Source organism: Castor canadensis, chromosome 8, assembly GCF_047511655.1.
Source record: "Castor canadensis chromosome 8, mCasCan1.hap1v2, whole genome shotgun sequence".
NCBI classification, from domain to species: Eukaryota; Metazoa; Chordata; class Mammalia; order Rodentia; family Castoridae; genus Castor; species Castor canadensis.
The window spans coordinates 39636738-39649574 of NC_133393.1; the positions used below are offsets into that span (position 1 = coordinate 39636738).

Consider the following 12837-nt stretch of genomic DNA (forward strand, 5'->3'; position numbering starts at 1 on the left):
CCTTGTTTTTTCCTCACTTTAAAAGAAATGGTTTCAGTTTTTCCCCATTTAGGATGATACTGGCTATAGGTTTGCCTTTATTATGTTGAAGTAGTTTCATCTATTCCTAATTTCTTCAGGACTTTTGTCATGAAGAGATTTTCTTCAGGGCTTTTATCATGAAGAGATACTGAATTTTGTCCAGGCCTTTTTTGCATCTGTTGAGGTGGTTGTGTTATGTTTGTCTTTTATACTTGTTTGCTGTATTACATTTACTGATTTGCATATGTTGAACCACCTTTGCATTCCTAAAATGAAACCAACTTGGTGATGGCATATGTGTTGAAGAATTCAGTTTGCAAGTATTTTACTGAGAATTTTTGCATTTGTGCTCATCATGAAATTGGTGTATAATTTTCTTGTTTTGTCATATTCTTACCCAGTTTTGATATCAAATCCTAGTACCACCAAAAAAAAAAAAAAGGTATACTGCTCATTCTCCATGGGTTTTTATAGTTTCTATAGTTTCTCTTCCTATTGATGTCTAATTTTTTTCCATTATGATTTGGTAAGGTACTTGTTAAGACTTGCTTTATGGCCTAAAATGTGATCTATTTTAGAGAAAGTTCCATAGGCTGCTGGAAAGAATTGCATTCTGCATCTGCCAAATGGAATATTCTGTAGATGCCTGTTAACATTTGCACTATGGTGCACTTTAAGTGAATTTTCTTGTTGATTTTTTTGGTGTGGATGTTTTATTGATGAAAGTAGAATATTGAAGTTGTCCAGTGTTATTATATCTAGCACTATCTATCCCTTTATGTGTAATAGTGTTTTATGAAATAGAGTGTGCCAATGTTTGGTACATTATAAGTTTGTTATCATTATATGTTCTTGATGAATTGTTACCTTTATTAATATATAGTGACCTTCTTTATCCCTTCTGAATAATTTTGGTTTAAAGTCTACTTTGTCTAATAGGAACATAACTACTCCTGCTTGGGTTTTTTTGTTTGCTTGTTTCCATTTTCTTGATATTTTGTTTTCCATCCTTTCATTTTCAGTCTGTATGTGTCTTTGCCAGTGATATGAGTCTTTTGCAGACAATAAATAGTTGGATCTTGTTTTTTTAATTCAGTCAACCAATCTGTATCTTTTAATTGGAGAGTTAAGATCATTGCATTTAAGAGTTATTATTGAGAGGTATTTACTAATTCCTGTAATATTATTGATTCTTTCCCTGGTTGATTTTAGTTCTGATTATTCTTTTGTTTCTCCTTGTACTTCTTAGGAGTTTGCTGGTTAACTGTGCATATTTGGTTCTTCTCATTTGTTTTATCTACTCCTCTCCTGAATTTATTCATTCCTGACCTATTGTGGTTTTGACTTTTCTTCCTTATTTCTGTGTAAGATTCCTGTAAGTATATTCTGCAATGGTGGCTTAGTTGTCATGAATTACTGAAGGGTGGACTGCAGGAGGGCCCAAAAGGTGACAGTTAGCCAGGGAGACACTTTTCCTTCCCAAGAAACATCTGTTCATGCCAGAGAGACACCTCTGCCCTTGAGCAATTAAAAAAAAAAAAAAAGCTATAAAACCCAATTTCCAACCTGACCCATGGGATCATTGGTTTCCAGATCCCACTGTATGACCCCATGCAGCCTTTCCTTTCTCTTCTGTACAAATAAAACTTCTCTGACCTTTGCTGCTTGAGTCCGCCTTTGGTTTCTATCTAAGAGTAGATCAAGGACCCTCACCACCCGAAAGTTCCTATGTATCGTGCATGTCCTCTTGGCGACCATGAAGTGATACTTCTTCACTCAAGGTTGGTACAAGTTGCACCAAACTGGAAGGCACTGCCTAGGAAGTGGCCATGATCATCCAGCACTCTGATGGAGTCCATCCTCCAGGAGACCCCCCCACCACCACCACAGCTTAGCTATAGTGGATGTCTCAGGCTGACTTTCTCTCACTCTCTCTTGCTAAGGAGAGTTTCTGTCTTGGGAAACGGCGAAAAGCTCCAAGCCCTCTACAGCTGCTATGGCAGACAACCCGAGAAATCGGGGGCCGGCCAGGGGCTTATATTGGACTGCCACTGCTACGTGAGTGGAGCTAAAACCTCATTGCACCAAGGCTTTTTTCCCTCTCAACTCTCGGCTCTCTCCCTCCTTAAACCCTCTCCCTTTCAGATCTGACCCATTAAGGAGGAGGTCCGAAAACAGCTGGTGGGAAGGAAAGTATCTCTCCAAGCTGCAATGGTACTCTAGCCAAGCAAGTCCCCAGTGACCAAAAGGCTGAAGATGCAACTTCCTGACCCTCCCTGTGGCTCGGGAAGTGACTAAGTATCCAAACCCTCTGGCTGTGCCCATGGTGCACGAACAGTCAGATCGCCACACTTTCTCCACAGTCCCACGGCCCAAGAGTGGAGGCTACCCTGGATGCCAGTGCTCCAGTACCGCCTCTGGTGGGATCAACCTGGACAGCAGTGATGACTAATAATCCCTCATGCACTGAGCAAGGGAACTCTCCTTTCCTCAGTTCTCAGCTTCTCCTTCTTCTTTCCCAAGTAGATTAGAAAGAGTGCCCACCCACTTCGTCCTAGACATCAGTGGGCTTCTTTCTTCAGCTGAGCCTGAGAGAGATCCCTATATTCCCCTATTAAAAACCCAATCCTTAGACTATGTCCTCAGAGCCCCCATATCCCTTGTGCAGTCCCCATTTCAAATTGATTACACAAAAAAGAGCTGCTCTCTAATTTGGGCTTAAATGTTTTTGTTAGGCATCTGATTGATCTGAGTAAGTAGTCTGCCCTCAGGGGAGAAGTGTTTTACTGAGAGCTACCTAAGGAGATAGAGACCTCACTGGGTCTTCTCTGTTTTTGTCCCTTATCACAGGGGGAAAAAATGCTTTCAGATGCTCCCTCTCTTTTCATAGAAAATATATGTCTCACAGGATATATAGGGGGACAAAAGTCTACCTCATCAAAAGTCCCCATCCATGCTTCCACTGGGGCCCTCCCTCTGGCCATGCAAACCCTCTTGGTTACTTTAGAGCCCCTCACTCATAGGGTTATTTTTAAGTTACAAGCCTTCAGCTGGTAGAAGAGAACCAGGTACCTGGGTCACAAGGCAAACAGGCAAAATAAGACAAATAGGAAAAAATTGATCAGGGTCACTCTGGCTGGGTGGCTCCAGCTGGATGTACCTAAACATCTTCCCTGTGATCTTAGCCACAGGTGGCAGTGCTGGGAGAACACAGAAGAGAGGGTCACCCTCTCCCACATAGAGGATCTCCTCACCTAGGGACGCCTGGGTAAAAGGTGAAAACTCCTCTTTAGGTGATCAGTTTTCCCTTGCTTCCCTTTTTAGATGGGGAATCAAGTTTCCAGGATCCTGGAAGGATCCTCCCTTGCCTGCTTACTAAAACATTGGAAAGACCTTAATCCAGAAAGTCTTCAATGGAAGCAACTCAAGTTTTATTGCACCCAGGCCTGGCCACAATATCCTCTGGGAGATGGGGGAAAATGGCCAGAAAGAGGGAGCATTAATTATAATACTATTCTTCAGTTAGGTATGTTCTGTAAAAAGGAGGGGAAGTGGACTGAAGTCCCCTATCTTCAACTTTTCTTTTTCCTAAGAGACCACCTAGAATGGCTGAGCAAATATAGGCTAGATATCCAAACCATAGTGACCCTTTACAAAAAGCCCCCAAACTCCCTTGAGAAACCAGAACCCGAAAAACCATCTAATACCCAAGGGCCACCAACAATGTCAAAGCCCTCCCACCCCTGTGACCTTAATCAAATCTCCAGGGGAGCCACAGGGGATATATCCCACCCTGAAGAAATTGGTCGATGCCCCAACAGCCACCTCTATCCCTTTACCCAGCCACCTTGCACCAACATTGCAAAGGACTCTGTCCCCTCCAGTTAATTCCTGGAGGGGATAGAGCTCATGTTCCTTTTAGATTAAGTGAGCTTAAAGAAATAAAAAAAGGATTTAGGAAGTTACATAGAAAACCTGGATCAGTACATCCAGGCATTCAGAGAAGTCAGCCAAAATTTTAAACTAAGCTGGAAGGATGAAATGATACGGTTTTCTCAGTCTCTTGCTTCTCTGGAAAAACAGCAAGTACTAGATCAGGCAGCTGCAACTGGGGATGATTATCACTTAGATAAATGTGGCCCTATGGCCTATCTCAGACCCGGCCCTTGGAGAAGGAGGTGGGGGAGGGGGAGGAAAGAGACACTGGATACCTAAAAGGGAATCCTGAGTCCCTAAAAGGGAATTCCCACAGGAGATCGGGCAGTGCCTAGATGTGATCCTAAGTGAGACCCTGAGAATGACAAGGATGAACAGACCCTTAACCACCTCATCTGCTGCATTCTTGAGGGTCTAAGGAGAGCCAAGATAACACCCCTTAATTGCTCCCAAATCACAGCTGTGACTCCACAGCAAGAACCCTTAGAAACCCCAGTAGCTTTCTTACAGAGACTTAAGCATGCTTTACAAAAGTATACCAACATTGTACTGGAGTCACAGGAGTAGGAAATCATCCTAAAAGATAAATTTCTAACACAGCCCCAGATATTCCTAAAAAGCTGGTGGCTGAAGGGAGCAGAAATCTAGACTAATTGGTTTGTGTAGTCACACCCGTATACTATAATAGGAACTTAGAAAAATTAAAAAAAGGACCTGAAAGAGGAAAAGAGAAAGGATAAATGGCAGGAGGCTCTGATCACAGTGCTCTGAGAGGTTCTCCCAGGGCACAGTCTAGACCTGAGGACTTGTTTTCAATGTGGAAAGGCAGGCCATTTTAGGAGGGAGTGCCCCCAGAAGAAGCCACCTCCAGGACCCTGCCCCATCTTCCAGGGAAATCACTGGAAGGCACACTGGCCAGAGCCTTCCACCCAATGATGGGTCCAGGGGCCTCCCATCCAGGCTCCTGTGGAGCCCCAGGTGATACTATTGAAAAGCACAAGGTCAGCCTCCTTAACAGTACTGGAACCAACATTTCAGCTATTCCTTTCTCTTCTGGACCCAGTTCCTCCAAGAAAATTACTATTCAGGGCATATCAGGCCAGCCCCTAGAGTTTCACTGGGCCTTTAGCCTACTCCTGGGGGGATTTCCGCTTCTGTCACTCCTTTTTAATTGTCCCAAAAACCCTTACTCCTCTGCTAGGGCAAGATCTTCTATCAAGATTGGGGGTTGCAGCTCTTTTTACCCCTGGGGGAGTACTTTTGCTTCCCCTGATAGAGAACCAAGTAGATCCCACAGTGTGGACAGATGGACACACCACAGGACGGGCAGAAACAGCTGTACCAGTCCTAATTCATCTCAAGGACCCCTTTTGGTTTCCTCATCAAAAACAATATCCTTTAAGACCAGAAGTTAAGGAGGGACTAATCCCCTAATCAAAGACTTAAAGAGACAGGGACTACCAGTTAAATGCTGCAACCCATATAATACTCCTATTCTCGGGGTCAGAAAGGGACCTAACAAATGGACACTAGTCCAAGATCTCTGCCTAATCAATGAAACAGTAGTGCCTCTCCACCCTGTAGTTCCAAATCCCTATATGCTTCTAGCCCAGATACCCTCAGGTACTGCTCACTACTCTGTCCTGGACTTAAAGGATGCCTTCTTTTGCATCCTTGCACCATAAAAGTCAACCTATGTTTGGCTTTAAGGATCCCACACAAAAGGCTGGACAGGTTACCTGGACTGTCCTCCCCCAGGGATTCAGAGGTAGCCCCCATCTCTTTGGGTTGGCTCTAACCCAGGACTTGGCAGAGTGGCAATATTCACAAGCTACTCTGCTGCAATGTGTAAATAACCTCCTCCTCTGTGAACCAATTGAGCCTGTCATTTCACAAGCTACCGAATCCTTACTAAACTTCCTAGCAGATAAAGGTTTTAAAATCTCTAAAGAAAAAGCCCAATTGTGTGAGTCTAGAGTTACATATTTAGGTCTTGTCCTGGAGAAAGAAATGAGGGCTCTAGAAGAAGATAAGACTCTGCCCAATCCTGATGTTTCCTCTCCCTAAGACTCTAAAACACTTGAGGGTCTTTTGGATCCTAGGATATATAGGCCTAGCCAGGCCCTTGTATCTGATCCTTAAGGAAGCACAGAAGGATCCTTAGCCTTTTATTGAATGGGACGACAAGTCAGAAAATGCATTCCACCTGTTAAAAAAAGGCCCTTATGATAGCTCCAGCCCTGGGTCTCCCAGTGTAGGACAAATTTCAGTTATATGTCTGTGAAAATGGAGGACTGGCCCTGGAGCGGTGACTCAGTTCCGGGGCATCACTCCCCAACCAGTGGGCTACTTAAGTAAAGAATTAGATCAGGTAGTCAAGGGATGGCCAGGAGTCTCTGAGCAGTTACTGCAGTTAGTCTTCTAGTGCCCAAAGCTCAAAAACTTGTCCTAAACCTTCCCCAGACAGTTTATATCCCACACGACCTAGGGGAAAATTTAAACTCAAAAGAGTTTACTCTCATAATTTTAGGGATAACAGCATTGATTGCAACCCTAGCTTGAATAAGCTATGGGGTGATTGCCAATCATGTAACTGCAAAAAACCTAACCAAAGTAGTACAGGGCACCTCAGACTCAAGGTAGGCCTTGCCATTAAGGACATGCAAAGGTCTTTGTTGTCCCTTGCCAGTATGGTCATGGAGCATCACCTGGATGTACATTTTCTTTTGGCTAAACAAGGAGGGGTATACGCCATCGCCAATACTTCCTGTTGCACATATATAAACACTTCAGACATCATAGAGGAACATGCAGAGTACATTCTCCAACAGGCTAAGTGGCTCCAAGAACAGTCCCTCAAAACTCAGATATCCACAGAAGTATGGAATCAAATAAAATACTGGCTCCCCTCCAGGACATGGTTCCTACCCTTTCTGGGGCCTATAGTTGCCATTATTCTCTTACTTATGTTTGGGCCTTGCATTTTAAACTTTCTTGTCAAGTTTGTTTCCTCTTGCCTAAAATCCATCAAACTACAGATGCCCCTGATGGAGATGAAAATGACCTACTATTGCGGTCCTCTCAAAAACCACTCTCATGGTCAGCCCTGATGCTGTGGGCCATTTCATCACCCACTGTCAACAGGAAGCAGTCACGAATAGACTTTGTCATCCCTGCTCCTAACAGCAGTTAGGGCGATCATTGAGAGAGGGGACTTGAAGGGCAGGCTACAAGAGGTCCCAAAAAGTGACAGTTAGCCAGGGAGACACTTCTGTTCTCACCATAGAGACACCTCTGCCCTCGGACAATAAAAAAAAAAAAAGGCTATAAAACCCAATTTCCAACCTGACCCACGAGACCACTGGTTTCTGGGCTCCTCTGCATGACCCCATGCAGCCTTTTCTTTCTCTTCTCTACAAATAAAACTTCTCTGACCTTCGCTGCTCAAGTCCGCCTTTGATTTCTATCTAAGAGCAGACCAAGGACCTTCACCAACTGAAAGTTCCTGCATATTTTTACTTTAGTTTGTGCTTATCTTGAGAGGTCTTTATTTCTCTATTGATTTTAAAGGATAACTTTGCTGAATATGGTAATCTTGGTTGTCACTTACTTTTAGGCTTGAAATACATCATTCATGCTTTCCTGTCTTTAAGGTTTCTTCTGAGAGGTCTGTTGTAATTCTGATAGGTTTGTTTTCATAAGTAAGTTGGTGTTTCTTTTGCAGCTTTTAATATTCTTTCTTTGCTCTGTAGTATTAGCAATAATCTTTTAACGATAATGTGACATGGAGAGGTTTGGTGTGCTGTCTGCCTTCTGTATTTAGATGTCCTTATCTATCCCCAATTTGGGAAATTTTCTCTTTCCTCAAATAAGTTTTTATTTCTTTGTTTTGTAATTTCAGCTCCTTCTACTCCATGGATTCTTTGGTTTGGTCTCTTGATCATGTCCAGAGTTCTTGCTTGTTTGATCCTGCTTGTTTACTTTTTTCCCTTTATTCCTATATGAATATAATATTTTTCTCATTTTCTCTTCAGTCCCTGATATTCTTTCTTCTGCTGGTCTAGTCAGTCTATTGGTAATGCTTTCTAGTATGTTTTTTATTTGATTTATTGAGTTTTTAATTTTCAGCATTTCTGTTTAGTTTCAAAATGCCAATGTCCTTTATGAATTTCTCATTCATGTTACTGATTTTCTCATTCAAATCTGGAATTGACTTTCTTAACCAGTTCAGCTCTTTGAATCCTCTCTGAGGTCATTGATCATTTTTAAGAGTAGACTTCTGAATTCTTTCTCTGGCATTTCAGCCATTTCGATCTCTTTGAATTGAGCTAATGAGGAGCTTTTGGAGGAGATATATATTGCCTTGTTTTTTATATTTCTTGTGTATAAGATTGCAATTTGTGCATCTCTTGGAATGGATATTTCTTCGTTTTATTTGGTTGACTTCTTAGTGTGCAGTCTTCTCTTGAAAGCTCAATCTCCAGTACCATACTACTCAAAGAGGACAAAACAAATTGCCATAGCAGCAACAGTTGTGTCAAGGTGCTGTATGTCAGTTGAGGACTGGGCTGGGCAAAGGTCAATTGTCAGTACATCTTAAATTCCTTAGAAAACTTGTGAAGGTCTTCCTTAGGTTTAGGGAAAAAAATTTTTTTCAGTTTAAAAAAAACTGAAGGCTAGAGATTGAACCCAGGGCCTTGCACATGTTAGACAGACATTCTACCAATGAGCTACATCCCCTGCCTGTTTTAGGAAAATATTTAACATAGCCCTAGGCTCTGTTTTTGTCCAGTGGTGATAAGTCACTTAGGGATTATCATCTGAATTTTTAGATTGTTTTATCTTTTAAGGAAACTGTTTACCTGTTTTTCGTTGTTTTCCAGAGAAGAAAGGCACTTCAGAAAGAGAGTTACTAGACTGAATGTTCAGGCAAAATAAGGTGGAGAGGAGCTGTTAAGGGTCAAGTCAGTTCTATAGTCCTGGCCTTTTCATTAGCTTTTTATAATGAGTCTTTTTCAAAAAAGCTATTTTAGAATCCCATTGTCTCTTTAAGGCTTCTGAATGCCAATTAAAATAAGAATTGCATTCTAGGGCTAGAAGTGATTATAGGCAGTAGTAGAGCATTTTCCTAGCATATTTGAGGCCTCAGGGAAGATGAACCCTCTTGTTCAGATGAAATGGTCCACATAAAAGCCATTGAGGGTCTAAATTAACTCTTTTGTAAAACTTTGCTACCTGGGTTTGTGGTTTCTAGGGCTATATTTCTGATGTATGAGAAGGACAGGTATACTAGAAATTAAAGATCCCATTTTTACATTGAATATTGGGTCACTCAGAGACAAGATTAAAGCCTGAGAGGGAAACACCATAGGGTCTTGCCTTGTAATGCCTTCTCAGTGTACCTTGTACAGACATTGTCTTGAGTTTCATGGTGACCTAATGTCACCTAGCCCATTCTGTGACCAACTCATCCTTTCACAGGGGTCTTAAGTTTTGATTATGGCAAGTGCTTTAATAGCCCGTATACACTTGACCTGTGCCTACAGGTCAAATTGTGCTTATTTCTGAGACCCCTTGTCCAGTGTTAACCAATGATTTTTCTTACCTTGTTGCATAAGAAAGGAAGAAATGAAGAGGAGAAAACCTAAATTCCTGTGAATTCCAAAAGCCAGAGTCCACATCCTCTGCAGTAATAACCATTCTCTGCATCTACTGTTAATAGCATTCAGAACTGCAGCTCTAACTACTGGCTTGTTTGCCACCTAATACTCAGAGGTCAAGTGCCCTCTCACTGAACAGACTGCCTTTGTTTCCCCCAGATTCAAAAAGATAAGGGAGCTCAGTGCAAAGGAAATCAGAGCTTCAGATTTGGGAGGAATTTATGACTCCCAGGGCTCTGTGAGAAGCCAAAAGACCCCAAAAAGGAGGTCAGTGCTGAGAGAGGCCTCAGGGTCACAGAAGTCTCCTTTGGTCATCAGAACTTTCAAAAGACAAAACTGAAACAAATTTAGTTATAGATCTTACTGATTTTTATTTGTGGTTCCTGAATCAGGGTAGTTCCATTGTACAAGACCGAATGAAAGCTTCTGGCTTCTGAGTAATAGCAGAACAGTGGGGTTTGTAAGGTGGGAACAAGGAAACAGAACAACAGAAAAATAGCCAATTGGCTCACATCTTAGTGCATTTTCTGTTGCTGTAACTGAACACCTAAGATTGGATGATTTATAAATAAAAGTTTTCTTAGCTTACATTTCTGGAACCTATAAGTCTATGGTTGGCTACATCTGATTGGCTTCTGATGGAGGTATCTTGCTTCTCCACACATGGTGGAAAACTGGGAGTGCAAACAAATATGTGTAAAGAGAGAGAGCACAAGGGGCAGCCTTGTTTTATAACAGCCCATCTTTGCAGTAACTAGACTGGTCCTGTGAGAACTCATTCCTGAAAGGTGCCCCTAAGTCCTTCAAAGCACTCACAGAATTAAGCCTCAACATGAGTTTTAGTGGGTGCCAACCATATACAAACCGTAACAGTTAACTTCAGGGTACTTTTTTGTAAGTATTAGAGTAAAGGGGGCTTCCTTACTATGTTGACTCAGGCAGACTAGTGTGTTACTCCACTTTCCATTGCTATAACAAGATAATTAAGGCTGGGTAGCCTATAAAAGGGTTCTGGTGAGGGCCACATAGTGGATGGTGTCACAATGACACCACATTCTTCCACAATGAAGGAAATGTGTGGAAGAGGTCACATGGTAAGAAAGGAAGACAGAAAGAGAGCTTCGAGGGACCAGTCTTGTTCTTTTATAGAAAACATACTCCCTGGGAATTACCTATTTAGTCCCTTCCAAGGACAATGTTCCCAGTGACCTCCACCTTTTAAAGGGCCCAACACCTTCCAACAAAGCTACACTGAGGCCCACACTTCCAACAAATAAGCCCTTTGGGGTTCCCTAAATACTCCTTGATTTTATTCTCTCCCTTGCCAGTGATCTGTCCATCATGGCTAGAATGTTCTTCCAAAGCTCAGCTTTTCTCATTCTATTCTTGGTCTAAAAATACAAAGCCAAACCTTGCTCTGGCACTGAGAACCCTCTACCTTCTTATCAGAAGTTACTACTTTCACTTCATTCAACCTATTTCAGGAAGAATTCTTGCTGAAGGATTACTGCTCTGAAGAGCGTGTTCTAAATACAGCCTGCACCTTCTGGCCCCCATGCCTTCCCATTCACCACTGCCTCCTCGCCTTCTCTTATATCTTCCACACTTCCAAATGTTTATGGCTGTAAACAGATGTTGGGATTCACTTGAAAGTGACAGTATGTCAGGACTCTCAGTACTACTTCTGTACAGCAATCCCATGATGCTGGTTTTACTTTACCACCACTATCTCAACCAACCTTCTTTTTTAGTAATGAGCGCAGGAATGATTAACTCTGAAAGGAAATTTCTTGGAATTTTGTCTAACAATTGTGGGTCATGACATTGTGTAAATAGGGGATCCCTATAGTGAGTGTTCCACTAGTCTTGTTTTCTCTTCTGGGTAGCAGCTTCCCAGTGACTTGACAAGGCAGCCAGAAAGTTGAGAGACAGCTCCACATGAGAGGCAGTACTCCTCAATTGAGCAGTTACTCACTAATGTAGCAGACACTGAGTTCTTTGTTTTATGATTCTTGGTATTTGGGACTGGAGGATGGGAGAAAAACCAGTATGTATGAAATTATTATCCTCAGTTTCCCCTTTTTAAAACTGGGGGTACTGTTTTAGAAATTTTTTCATTAATTTTTTTATTAGGATATATTTGTTGTACAGGGGGAATTCATTGTGACAATTCCAAGTAGGCTTATATTGTACAATGGTTAGATCATCCACCATCTCTTCCCCCCCAACCTTCTTCTCCACCCCACTTAAAACTATTCCAAGAGGTTTCTTTGTTGTATTTCATATATGAAGTCCATCAACCATATTCCCTCATCTTAATCTCCTTCCCCCACCCCTCACCCTCCCATAAGTACCCCCACATCTACACATACTGTACCTGTTTTACAATCCTGACTTTGGTTATTGATATCTATATTGATGTTCAAAGGGGTTTCTCTGTGTATCCCTTCTATGGTTATACTTTACTTTGGTCTGTTCAATATCTTCCATTACTCTCCCTTACCTCTTTGCCTCCTACCCTCTATTTTTTAACAGCTTTCAATATACATCCTTATATCCTCTTCCTTCACAGATGTTATGTTTCATAATATTGTTGCTGCTCTGTCATTCTCTTTTCCTTTCCCTCCTTCCCCGAGTTGCATAGAGTAGTTCCACTATTTCAAACATGTTCTACATCTGAGTTTGTATATGATCATGCTTGTTTTTGTGTGTATGTTCATCTTTTCCATCTTCCACGTATGAAAGAACACACATTATAAAAGAACTAAATCAGGAGCTCTATGAAGTTTATAATCATAGAAAACAAGAATTATTGAACTGAATATATAACTCTCCTTCCCCATCGGTGGCCTTAGGGAATTGTTGCTGTGAAGCATCAGTCAGAGAGAGGGAAATCAAAGGCATCTTTTCAGGATTCTCTTATGGTGCATTTTCCCCTTCATCCCACGATTGAAGTATAAAGTAGATTTTAGGCATCTTTAACTTGTACTTAACTAAGCTTTTAAGAATGAAGTTGACTGTTGTTGAATTGTTGAAGGGAAACAATTGCACAGTGTTTTGAAAAGATAGCATTGAAAACTATATTCTCTGATAGTTTATGAACTATGGTGCTAAAGAATTATTATAAAAATGAGGTGTTTCTAAGAAAAGAGGTGGGTGACCATCTGATTGAAGGACCTTCACTTTAGCTGTGCAAGAACATTGTTTGCTTGCTCTTTCA

The 12837-nt window shown here is 41.6% G+C and overlaps 1 protein-coding gene across 2 annotated transcripts in view; it reads left to right on the top strand.

Annotated features, from left to right (window-relative positions):
* The window catches only part of Dtnbp1 (dystrobrevin binding protein 1), a 108958-nt gene that overhangs the window by 48426 nt on the left and 47695 nt on the right, over nt 1-12837 (top strand). The window lies entirely within an intron of this gene.